At 41.5% G+C, this 13792-nt stretch overlaps 1 long non-coding RNA gene across 1 annotated transcript in view; it reads left to right on the forward strand.

Annotated features, from left to right (window-relative positions):
* LOC141258169 (uncharacterized) overlaps window positions 1-3391 on the forward strand; it is a 146107-nt gene extending 142716 nt beyond the window's left edge. Inside the window, exon 3 of the long non-coding RNA XR_012318220.1 lies at window positions 3286-3391. This is a non-coding gene — a long non-coding RNA (uncharacterized lncRNA). The remainder of the gene's footprint in view (window positions 1-3285) is intronic.
* The last annotated feature ends 10401 nt before the right edge of the window (window positions 3392-13792 follow it).

A 13792-nucleotide genomic window follows, 5' to 3' on the forward strand; every position in this document is an offset into this window, starting at 1 on the left:
TATCAGAGCTGCTGCTGAAAGTGGAGCCATCTGTGCATCCTTTTTGTGTTCTCTCCCTGCTGCTGCTTCCCGAACACTGCCTCATATGCTACATATCCACAAAGGGGAACTCCACCTTGCAAATACTGGTAAGACTGTGTGAGCAGCGGCAGGCAATAGTGGAGTTTCAGCTGCAGCATGCACAGGTGAGTCGCTCTGCAGAACAACACCACTTCACCACGAGTGGGCCTCCATGCAGGACTTGCGTGCCATGTTGCGCTGCTTTGAGTACTCCACCAACATGGCCAGAGCTGATGACGCCATCATCAGTGTTACTATCCCACTTCTATGCCTGCTTGAAAAAACGCTTCAGGCAATGATGGATGAGGTGGTGGCACAAAAGGAAGAAGATGAGGAACAGGGACCATTCACACCATTATCAGGCCAGCCGTCCACACATGGCTCGAAGGGTGAGTTCCTGTGCCAACAGCGGCTAGATACACAAATATCCAACCAGGGGACAGTTTTGGAGGATGAGGAGGAGGAGAAACAGTGTTCAAAGCAGGGTGGCACTCTAAGCAGCTCACGGGCATCACTGGAGCATGGCTGGGGGATACAAAGGAACAGACAATACACCGAAGACAGCTTGATATTGCCTCTGGGCAGCCTGGCAAACATGAGCCAATCCATGCTGCTGTGCCTGCAAAATGACTGCCAAGTTGCCCAGATTGTTATCAGCGCTGAATACTGGTTGGCCACCCTGCTGGATCCCCGCTACAAAGACAACATACCATCCTTACTTCTGTCAATGTAGTGGGAACGGAAAATGCAGGAATTAAAGCACATGCTGGTAAACGCACCACTGATGGCGTTCCCACATAACAGCTTACGGTCAGTGTCACAGGTGTGTCAGAGGTGACAGACAGTCGCCCTTCAGTTGGTTGCAGGAGATCTCTACGTTTGGCATTACAGACATCTTCTTAGAGGCTGGCTGTCTCTAGGACCCAGTGGCTACCTCCTTCTGGCTAATTAGCTCCCTGGCCTGAGTGTATGAATACCTGGTGTGTCTGAGAGGAAGGTACCGGCGATATTCATTACTACTTGTGAGGCTTTAGCAAGAGCAGTACTTCGTCCTCTCTGGAGCTTGAGGCCGTGTGCGCATTTGTCTGGAGTCGTCTAAAGCTAAGCAATCCCCCCGTTTGTCTACCCCTGTTGTCTATAAAGTTTAGTGGAGATCGACTAGTGCTCATCTCCTCCCTTCCCTAGCTTTAGCCATACACCAGGGAAAGTCAGGGCGAGGCACGTGTGTGGCGACTGGTGAAGAGCTAATACAGGGATGGTAGTTGAGACAGGGTGACACTAGACCAGACTAAGAGGTATCCATTCCCCCCTTTCCCTAATGTCTGGGCTCCCTTTCCCTCTTCCCTCTGTGTTGCACTAAGTCTTTCCCACACCCTGCGTGGCACTTAGTGGAAGCACAAGGCAGAGGCTGAGGAGGAAGTCACCAATGCAGCTGGGGCTCCAGCACCACCTCAGAAGGGAGGGCTAGCATGGTCAAAATGTGGAAAACCTTCCTCAACACACCCTAACATCAGGCACCACCATCTGATACGGTCCATATTAGCAGGAGGCAGCATTTCAATAACATGGTGGAAGAGTTTGAGTCCATAAGTCTCTACTTACTAAGTGATGGGTCTACCCCATTTAACTTCTGGGTGTCCAAATTGGACACATGGCCTGATCTTGTCCTTTACGCCTTAAAGGTGTTGTCCTGCCCTATGGCAAGTGTACTGTCGGAATGTGCGTTTAGCACGACAGGGAGTGTGATCACAGACAGGCACTTCGGCCTATCCAAAGCCAATGTGTGAAAGCAAGGTTAAAATGAACCAGGCGAGATTCCACAGGACTTGTCCGTACTTCTTGGCTGACTAGAGAAGTATACCAGCAGCACCCAGCCATTGTTATTCTTCACTGCAGTTTGTTCGTTCGATATGCCATTCCAAATGTTTTGGGGCCTCCCGAAATATAAAAGCAAAAAAACACAAAAAAATTAAAACCAAAAACAGTGTTGGCTACTTCCTCCTCCTCCTTCACCTACACCACCACCTACACTTGGACCTCTGCTTTCTGGTTCAATATTGTTGTTTTTTATTTCTTTTATTCTGTTATTTTAAGCAATTTCCCTTTCCACATTTGTTTGCGGGGCAATTGTCCTGCTCTTACCCACATTTTGCTTCCTTTTGCAGTCCCTTAACCCTTACTATGACCATTTTACAGCCATTTTACAGGATCGAATTTCGGGTCCCCATCGGTTTCTATTGGGCTTGGGGTCAAGTTCTGTTACCTGAACTGAACATTGGACGACAATTCGGTCGAACTCAAACATCCACAGGTCCGCTCATCACTAATGAACAGCCAAATTGAATAGTTGCTTGCATATAAAATACACGCTATTGCAGCAGCATTAGTACAATGAATAGCACCAGAGAAGAGTTTGTTGTGCTTACAGCCGATGAAGGGGTAACTGCAAGACAGAGCAAAGAAATACATGTACACGTGGAGTTTGCTTAAAGAGATGATTGACAGCTGAGAGAATTGGGTGGTGAGGCAATCTCCAAAGCTCATAATATCTGACAGCAAAGGTCATTGAATGATCACAGGAGCTTGTGAGGCTACTTGAGAAACCAGGCATCAATCACAGGAACCTTAGGAGAAGGGATCAGGGCCTGTCTCTAAAACTGAGACAGGTGAGTAACCCAAGACTTAATATGGCATTAGAAATTATTAGTCCTCAACTAAAAACTCTCAAAGGTATGGCTGATGAGAGAGATTGTATCTGTGGTACTATATTTCTATATAGATAGAATTGAAGTGGCCCTGCAGGTGTGACTTTAAAACTCCTCTATAGTACTATGATACAATGTGAAGTAATCCAGGTCTTCATACAGACATATCCTGGTGACATCTGTGTCATCTGTGTATATAGTTACAGAAAAGACTTTGAGTGTATGATATTGTTCCACTGTTAGCATTATGACAATGGGAATATTAAGTACAAAAGTGTTTATGAATATATATATATGGGTTACATAGATGGAGGCATTGACCTCAAGTCGACATATCAGTGTTTTTATTGTGTAAGTTCAATTGTGTGTTCTTGTGATTCATGGTGGATTTGTATACTTATTCAGGAGATTTTCAGGATGTACAGCAACATCTAAGCAATTGTAATAACACTTATAAAGACTAATTTGAGAATGCCCTATACAGATTTTTCATGTTTCTTACTTTTTCTTTCCAATGTAGCAATGACAAAAGGGACTAAATAATGAGAGCAGAAAAATACGAGCAAAGCTCATAACCCTTGAGAGAAAGTGAAAGGATCTTCAGCTGACAAGCATTGCATTGAAAGGTACTATTATTGTGAATGTAAATGGTGGAATGCTGTTTAATGAAAAATATTAACAATGAATCAATTGATTGATTTCTGGGGAAAAGGTTGAGGCATGATTTAGCTGTCAGAAACCACTTATTGCAGACAGTGGTCTCTAAGACATGTTTATGGAAATTAAACAAAGCCAGCATCAAAATCACATTCATTCTAATCATCCACCACAATGAAATCAATAGTCAGAAGCTGTACATCTAGACAAGATCAAGACAAATATAGCTGAAGAAGGCTGATGCTCTTTTAGCCATTTGTGTCTTTAATACATTTATTTTTACTGAAATCTGAAATTGAATAGCAATTGCTTTGGATTACATAAATACTCAGTGTTGACTAAATGACAAACAATGTAAGTTTGATATCCTTGCCCTATCAGATTTATCAAATGCATATGTAGAAATCATACTAACTATAGAATAAGGCATACCCGTAAACATGGAAATCATAAAATTAATTATTAAATAATGAAACAAGGCTCGTAATGCCCCAGAAAAGTACATACCACAGCCTTATTGTATACTGTAGCCCAATAGACCAATCCCAAGACACAGATGAGATGATCTGTACAAAAGGAGTCCCAGCAAGAAAAAAAAAGTTCCACTATACATAGACTATAATGTAATTGCAAATTTGTCACATTAAATATTGTCTTGGGGGTGATTAAGGTCAAAAATATGCTCTGTAATTCTGTATGTCTACTAAGTGTTGTAATATACTTTCTCTTCAGGTCTTTAGCTTACGTCTCAATTTTCTGCTCCTTCATTATACATGAGATGCTTAATTGAATAAACCAATCAAAAAAATGTATTGTGTTTTAATCATATTCTTTCAGTCTGATAGCTAGTTCAGAGTATGTAAACATAACCTACTCTCTCTTAGTTGTCATTTATGAGCACCTGCCAGTATCTCGCTATCATTATCTGTGGCCGGTGTGTACACTATTACACTCATTCATGACCAGTGGACTACCCATCCTATTATCACTAGAGATGGGGGAATCTTTGGAAATTCAAATTCAATGACTTTGCTGAATTTTCCCCCAAAATAATTAGATTTGTGGTGAATACTGGAAAGCTTGTAATTGCTGATAAAATACACATGGGGAGAGGAGAGAGGACCTAGCTGACCGTAAGAACTTACACATTACAGAGGATCCCGATGATCATAAGAGCTTACACTCTAGAGACTTACCCAGTGACTCTGGAGATTGAAAATGACTCTTCCATGTATACTGTGGTCCACTGGGAATCGTTGATCTGTGATGGTCCAGGTACTGACCACCACTGTAAAAGGTATGATAATTCGTAAGAGGTTACAGCTGGATGACATTTGGAAAAAGCAAAAATATGTAAGCCTGCTCTTTGATGCTTCAGCAATGTCAGCAGTGTGAGAAATGGTGTTGGACACCATCTCTAGTTATTGGTGCACGTACAAATTACATGTACCTCAAGCAAGTGGATGAATGGACAGAGCTATTACCTATTATCATTGACAACATGCCTACCCTGTTCTGTAGCTAAAAGAAGTGCACTTTTCCAATTCACTATGGTAAAATTGTCATTGGTGGAGGCCCTGATAACTTCCAATTGTTTAGATGGATTTATGCATCCTTACTTTTTTACCTCTCCTATTTTTGACAACATACAAGACTGCATTCTGCACAGCATGCCAATGAAAGTCAATTCATGTGACAAATGAAAGTTTTCCACAATTTTTAGTAAAACTTTAATTAACCCCTTTGAGTATATGGGTTTAAGGTTGAAGTCATCTGATCGTATAAAAAAATAGCTCCATTGTTGATCCAGAAAAGTAGGACGAGTGTCATGCGAGTATAATACACTTTTTCTCACCTAACATCCGTATGACATGCGCATGCAATCTGTAAGCAATGCGTTTTTAACATCCTCTTTTACATACAGTAATTCTCAATGTAATTTAAAGCTAGTTTACAAACTAATAAAGCAATCTTATATAGAGATATAAATAGATAGAATAGATATATAGAATTAATAGAATGAATGTTGTGTAGATACACAAGCCCCCTACAGATAATAAACTAGCACCCTTTAGTTCCTTTCATGTGGCACTAAAGAGTTTTTTGGTACTTATTAAACCTATTAAATAAATAATTAATAAAAAAATATTATGTGATATCCCCCTTATTTTTGATAACCAGCCAAGGTAAAGCAGACAGGTGGGGGATTATTTTATCAGGGTGGGAAGGTCCTTGGTTATTTGGCCCTTCCCGGCCTAAAAATATAAGCCCGCAGCTGCCCCAGAATTGACGCATTACAATAGATGCCTAATTCTGCCGCTTTGTCCGGCTCTTCCCGATTGCCCTTGTGCGGTGGCAATCGGGATAATGGTTAACGGGGCTGATGTCAGCTGTGTAATGTCCGTTGACATCAATCCCTGGGGTTAGTAATGGAGAGGCGTTTATCAGACACCCCCATTACTAACCCACTAAGTTCAATTAAAAAAAAACACAAATATTTTATTTTAAAAACACCCCCAATTCTAGCTCTGTTTCACCAATTTATTAAAAGAAAAAACACATAAAGATCCGAAGTACAAGCCATCGAACAAGAGCAATCGGGAAGAGAAGGACAAAGCGGCAGAATTAGGCATCTAATTCTGGGTCAGCTGCAGGCTTGTATTTTTAGGCTGGGAAGGGCCAAATAACCATGGACCTTCCCAGCCTGATAATATAAGCCCCCAGCTATCTGCTTTACCTTGACTGGTTATCAAAAAATAGTGGGGACCACACATCATTTTTTTTAATTAGTTATTTAATAGCTTAAATAAGCCTAAAAAACACACTTTAGTGCCACATGAAAGGCACTAAAGGGTGCTAGTTTATTATAAGTAGAGGACTTGTAACATTAAATATCTACAGGACTTGTAACCTATCTCTCTATTCTGACGGTTAGGGCTGTGATTTTGCTGTACTTGGCTGATGAAATGTTGGGTTTACTTTGAGATGTGTGCGTAAAAATCGGGCAGCACACGCATGGTCTGTATGCTGTCCGATTTTCTTCTCTCACACTTTGACTTGCGTAGGTAAGTGCGATCTGATTTTCGTATCCACACTCATCATGATGCGATCTTTTCCTCAGTCCTATAAGAGCTGAGGAAAAACTCGCAGATGAGCACTGCCTCATTTATTAACATTGGTTAGAGTGCAATGCCATGTTTTCTCGCATTGCACTTGTTCGATTTATACGCTCGTGTAAGTGAGCCCTAACTGTATGTCCAAGCTGATCTCCCCCCACATGCAACTGATGCCAGCTATATTAAATACCAGCATCTGCTTCTAACAGCCGCAGAAGGAGCTCCAACCGCAGCTAATAACCATTTAAATGCAATTTTTGTGATGGTTTAAATTCCAGAGCACATTGGAACTCTGTAGTGAGTGGTGCAAAGAGGATTGGTAATTTTTACTTGCACTTGGCAGCCTTACTTTAGCAGGTAGAAATTTTATCAACTCACTTAGAACTAACTGTCATTCTATGACAGTGCCATGCTTGAAGTCACTGACCCCTTGAGTATGATTAATGGTGAGTTTATTTGGCACGATCCTGGCTGACTACATACGAGCTAATTGGTGGTCATTTACTGGCCCGTTTACACAAGCCAACAAATGTCCTATATGCATAGAACAATTGTTAATGTAATCGGCAGCACACCATCTATTTACACATGATGATGTATAGTTAATAACAATGATTTTTAATCTGACTTTAAAATCATCACATCCAATGATGTTTGCCACCCTCTTTAGAATGGACGATAATTGGGAATGAAAGTTCCCTGATTATTGTTTGATCTAAATTTGCAGTTTCCTGTTCTTGTCTATAAATATTGCATGGCTGTGTGCTTGATTGTAGACATCTATTTTATGTGAGATTTATAAGGCTGAAGCACCTGAGCTGAATAACTAGAATACTTTTGGTCATATAGTGTAGAAGAAATAAGATGTAAAGCTCACTGTGAGGCATCCAATCAAGAAATAATCAGGTTAAAGCAGTTCTTCAAAAATGTGATAAAAACGGACACTTTGATGTACGTATTCTAAGCTGCAACTGTGTCCTAGTCACTTATTAGGATGAGTTGACTCCTTAAAAAAACACAGCTTGAGACATTTGTCTCAACTGTCAGAGGAGCTGTGTTGTGCCCTGATCTGCTCACTCAGCCATGAAGCAGGGCTCTAGCAAGAGAAAGAAAAAACTTGTCTTCAGCTAAGTCAGCAGAAAAATCAGTCTCCATTTCCTGCTATAAACTCAGGGGCAGACATATAATTGGTGCAAAGTGTGCAGCCACACAGGTGTAATGGAGCCCACTTCCACCTTCAAATCAGCAAGCATTTTCTGTTACAGACACTAAGAGGGGCCCATATGACCTCGCACCGTGGCCCTCTTCCGTCTGTGGCCACCATTGTGTAAACTTGTCAGGCTGAATGAAAACGGGTTTACAAATGAGCATGAAGCAGGACTGAGACTGGAGAAGAATAGCCTACTCTGCAGTACATTTTTTTTTCTTTTGCTACACTAACAGTTGAGACAAATTTCTCGAGCTGTGATTGTTCAGGTGGCAACCCGTCCTAACATGTGACAATACGACAGGTTCCAGCTTTGAATATATCAAAGTGGACATTTTTGTCATATTTTCGGAGAATCCTTTTAAAGTCTCTCTATCACATGGTATCTTCAGTGATTTATGTAAAGTAATGGGCAGCATGGTGGCTCAGTGGTAGCTTTGCAGCGCTGGGTTCAAATCCCATCAAGGACAACATCTGCAAGGAGTTTGTATGTTCCCCCCGTGTTTGCGTGGGTTTCCTTGGGGTTCTCTGGTTTGCTCTCACACTCCAAAGATATATTGATAGGGAATCTAGATTGTGAGCTGCAATGGAAACAGCAATGCTGATAACTGTAAAGCGCTGTGGAATTTAAGGTGCTATATAAGTGAATAAAATAAATAAAAAAAACTAACACCCTCCCTATAAAATAACTGGATTATATGAGATGAATTACAAGCTAGCCAAGGCTAATGTACATGGGACAAGGAAACTGATCGCTGGTAACTGTCTGTCATCTTCATTAGTGAGGGTCTCACCCAAGTGGTCTGATATAAATTTAGTTTATATATTTTATTTTTGAGTAATCAATTATGCACCAAATTAACAAACATAATACAACATTGCCTGCTACTCATAAAGACCACTTTCTAATTTATACATTTTATGAAGTACATCATTTACATGCCACAAGCGAAGAACCAGGAGCTGAATAAAACAATCAAAGCACTTTGCAGGGACTAATCAAGGGATGCTCTGGAAATAGCTAATATTAATATCAAAACAAGCCCTTTACTTGCAAATCCAGGCTATTCATGTGTTAATGTCCCTGAGTGTTTGAAGTTGCTTAGGGTAGATAGAAACTTTGTCTAAAATTAAAAGGGCTGCCCATTTTACAGGAACGTTTTCTAGGAAGCCATTAACTTCAGTGTTTTGGCACATACATTTAGCCCCTTAAGGACATTTATGACAAAGCCTCTTTATCCAAATCTCACCAGTGTCATCGTATGAGGAAATAACTCTGGAACTCTTCAAGGGATCCCAGTGATTCTGAAATTGTTTTGCGTGACATGTTGTACTTCATGATAGTAGTAAAGTTTGGTTGATATTATTTGCGTTTATTTATGAAAATATAAAAATTTTTGCAAAAAATGTTAAATTGTCACAATTTGTATGCCCTTAAACCAGGTAGTTATACCACACAAAATAGTTAATAAATAAATAACATTTCCTATATGTCTATTTTACATCTGCATCACTTTTGAAACAATGTATTTTTGTTAGGAAGTTAAAAGGATTAAAAGTTGATCAGCAATTTCTAATTTTTCCAACAAAATTTGCAAAACCATTTTTTTGGGACCACATCACATTTGAAACGACTTTGAGAGGCCTATTTGACAGAAAATACCCAAAAGTGACACCATTCTAAAAACTGCACCCCTCAAGGTGCCCAAAACCACATTCAAGAAGTTTATTAACCCTTCAGGTGCTTCATAAGAACTAAAGCAATGTGAGTGGAAAAAATGAACATTTTACTTTTTCTCACAAACATGTTAGTTTAGCAGCAAATTTTGCATTTTTTCAAAGGTAACAGGAGAGAATGCACCATACAATGTATTGTACAATTTTTCCTGAGTACACAGATACCCAAAATGTGGTGGAAAACTACAGGGTGGGCCATTGATATGGATACACCTAAATTAAATGTTAATGGTTGGTGATATCAACTTCCTGTTTGTGGCACATTAGTATATGGGAGGGGGAAAACTTTTCCAGATGGGTGGTGACCATGGTGGCCATTTTGAAGTCAGTCATTTTGGATCCAACTTTATTTTTTTCAATGGAAAGAGGGTCATGTGACATCAAACTTATTGAGAATTTCATAAGAGAAACAATGATGTGCTTGGTTTTAATGTAACTTTATTCTTTCATGAGTTTTTTTTTATAAGTTTATGATCACTTATAAAATGTGTTCAAAGTGCTGCCCATTGTGTTGGATTGTCAATGCAACCCTCTTCTCCCACTCTTGACACACTGATAGCAACACTGCAGAAGAAATGCTAGCACAGGCTTCCAGTATCCGTTGTTTCAGATGCTGCACATCTCGTATCTTGATGGTATGGTGTGGTATATGGGGTACAAAGATAGTGGGGCCATTCTTCATCAATGAAAACCTCAATGCCACTGGATATCTGAAATTGCTACATGATGATGTGTTTCCCTCTTTATGCACTGAAGATGGCACGTTCCCTGAGTTTTTCAAACAAGATGGTGCACCACCACATTATGGGTGTCAGGTCCGAGCATTCATACATGAACAGTTTCCTGGAAAGTGGACTGGTCATCGTGGGCCAGTTGAATGGCCACCAAGGTCTCCCGATCTGACCCCCTTTATCTTTGGGGTCATCTGAAGGCAATTGTCTATGCTGTGAAGATACGAGATGTGCAGCATCTGAAACAACGGATACTGGAAGCCTGTGCTAGCATTTCTTCAGTGGTGTTGCTATCAGTGTGTCAAGAGTGGGAGAAGAGGGTTGCATTGACAATCCAACACAATGGGCAGCACTTTGAACACATTTTATAAGTGGTCATAAACTTGTAAAAAAACTCATGAAAGAATAAAGTTAAGTTAAAACCAAGCATACCATTGTATTTCTTATGAAATTCTCAATAAGTTTGATGTATCACATGTCACAAACAGGAAGTTGATATCACCAACCATTCCCATTTAATTTAGGTGTATCCATATAAATGGCCCACCCTGTACTATTCGGGTGCACAGCAGGGCTCGGAAGGGAAGGAACACCATTCGACTTTTGCAAAACAAAATTGCCTGGAGTTGATAGTGGCCATCATGTCGCGTTTGGAGAGCCCCTGGTCTGTCTAAACAGTGGAAACCCCCCACAAGTTGCCCCATTTTGAATACTGGACACCTCAAGTAATTTATCTAGATATGTGGTGAGCACCTTGAACCCCCAGGTGCCCTACCGAATTTTATAACGTTGAGCCAAGAAAATAAAAAAATATATTTTTAACACAAAAATTTTGTTTTATGCCCAGATTTTGCATTTATACAGGATTAAAAAGAGAAAATGCACCATCAAATTTGTTGTGCAATTTCTCCTGAAAACACCGATACTACATATGTAGTGGAAAACTACTGTTTGGGTACACGCCTGGGCTCGGAAGGGAAAGAACACCATTTGACTTTTGGAATGCAAAATTGGCTGGAATTAGAAGCGGACATCATGTCGCGTTTGGAGAGCCCCTGATGTGCCTAAACAGTGGCAACCCACCACAAGTGACCTTATTTTGAAAATTAGACACCTTAAACATTTTATCCAGGGGAATAGTGAGGATTTTGAACCCACTACACACAATTTGATAACATTAGGCTGTCATATAGAAACATTTCAATATTTTCACGAAAATGTTGTTTTAGTCCCAATTTTTTCACTTTTGCAAGAGGTGACATGAAACTCAATTCATTACTAACTTTTTTTGAGCATGGCGATGCTTCACATGTGGTTAAAAACCATTGTTTAGACAAACGTCAGGGCTCAGAACGGAAGGAGCACTATTTGAATTTTGGAACACAAATTTGGCTGAAATAGAGTTCTTAACATGTCAAAACAGCAGAAACTCCACAGTTGACCCCATTTTCTAAAATGCACCCACTAAAGAATTTGTTTATGGGTGTAATTAGTCTTTTGAGCCCACATTTTATTAAATGATTTAGTTCAAAATGAATGTGTAAAAATAAAATTTAATTTTTTTCACAAAAGCGTAAATTTTAGGACAAATTTTTAAAACATAGTAGCGAGATGTGAGGAAATGTACCCCAAAATGTATAGACCTATTCCTCCTATGCTCAAATGTAACTCCATTAGTATAGTTTGACTGAGCGATAGGGCCTAAAAGGGCTGGGCACCTTGTGTCTTTATAGATCATAAAGTCATATATATGGGGTACAATGTCCCCAGCATCACATTTGCCAGTAAATACAACTATACCGTGCTGACAAAGCATACCACTATTATTTCATTAGAGCTGGAAAAAATTGCATTGAAATGAAAGGCAACATGTTTCAAAATGGAGGAGTGTAATAATGTTGCAAAGTTGAGCACATTCACAGAATAAAAGAACATCCAGGGCTGCTGCCACTGATTTTTTTAAAGAAACTAGTTGTACAATGTCTCTATAGCACAATCAATCCCTATATGAAGGATGGATGTGCCATGTGACACTGGCACACTATAGTAGGTCCCTGCCTGGCAAAGTAGAAACCGCCATGTGCGCAGAACAGCCCATCCTTTTACAGAATATATAAAGAGGCGGTATGCCCAGTACATGTGGACAGTTTTAGCAGGTATAATAGGTTTCATAATACCCAAATAAATAATAAGAAAGCCCATTCTTTATAGACCAGAAACAGCTCGTGTACTAAATATCCTCCATGAAAAACCGCCATGTCTATGTAGCGCCCCGAGGGTTCGGCCGCTACAGGGGTATTGCACCTCTGCCAGAGGTGTGATAATCCACTCCCGGGTAAGGATGGAGTATGGACCAGGGCTCAGTTAGCTGCATGCATCACACACACCCCATTTCCGGGGGACAGCTCAACGGTGCTCTCATTTATACAGTAATGCAGGCACGACAGACCATGTCCCTGGCTGGAGTGGGGAGGGGGAGGAAAACCCAGTGATGTAGGAGAAGAAGGGGACTGTTTCTGGAGCATAGGAAGGAGCTCATTGGTTGCAGGTCACTGAGCTCAGACACAGTGAAGCAGATAAAAAGGTGGAGGCCATTTTAGGAGGGAGTTGAGTTCAGTGTTCTGTGAGAGGAGAAGGCAGGGAGCAGAGCTGCTGCATGGGCTCTGCTCCCTGGGCAGGCCTAGCACAGAGGCCGGAGCCAGAAGGGCGAAGAGGAGAAGGAGAAGGAGAAGGAAGAAAGGTGGAGAGAAAGAGGAGTAGAAGGGCTCCAGAAACAAGGAGGCAGAAGGGACCCTAAGGACCCAGTAGATTACGGGTGACGGGTCAGGCAAGAAAAGGGTACCGGAACCCAAGTTGGTGGAGGCAAATAATCCTCAGCCAAGAACCGGAGGTCGTGATCATCACTTGGTGCGACCCCCTGCTAAACCTTGCTAGGAAGGCACCATATAGAATAGCGGGAAACGGGGCCCACGTTTACACGCATAGATACGCGGCAGCTGGACAAAAGCATGGTCACTGGTGGGGCACGAGCCAGAGGAAGGATAGAAGGGAGTCCTGTGCCATACTCCTGAATGGCCTGGGGGTTGACCGAGCCCCTCACCTGGTGGACGCAGCACGGCTCGGGCAGTCATTACCGGCGGAAGTGACTTGGAGTATACGAACTGTGAGTAAAAGACCCTGGACTGCAACATGTTGTCTTTGTGCTTCTTACTTCGCCAGCACTAACGGTACTGGGACGCCCTGCACTTCAATCCTCACCATCTGCGCTCACTGTCCTGAGGCTACACTCTTCCCGTGGGGAGTTATACTACCTCAGCTGCACACACCATCAGCCTCAGTGGACTGCCTTGCAGCGGCGGTTCATAATAGCCGCAATCCACGGGTGGCGTAGTCGGACATTACCTAAAACATATGAAAGACTGCCACTGGTTTGACCACCCTGAGCCACGGGACCGGGTCGCCACTACTACCCCCATCATCACATTGAAGCCCGGTTCCGAGTGCCCCACGGCCCAGGGGGCGAGTCATCTATATCACCAAACAGTAGAAAGATTCAGTATGAATGCTTTAGATGGCACA

The sequence above is a fragment of the Phyllobates terribilis genome, unplaced genomic scaffold (assembly GCF_046119375.1).
Source record: "Phyllobates terribilis strain yellow unplaced genomic scaffold, ASM4611937v1 Scaffold_3__8_contigs__length_932513732, whole genome shotgun sequence".
NCBI classification, from domain to species: Eukaryota; Metazoa; Chordata; class Amphibia; order Anura; family Dendrobatidae; genus Phyllobates; species Phyllobates terribilis.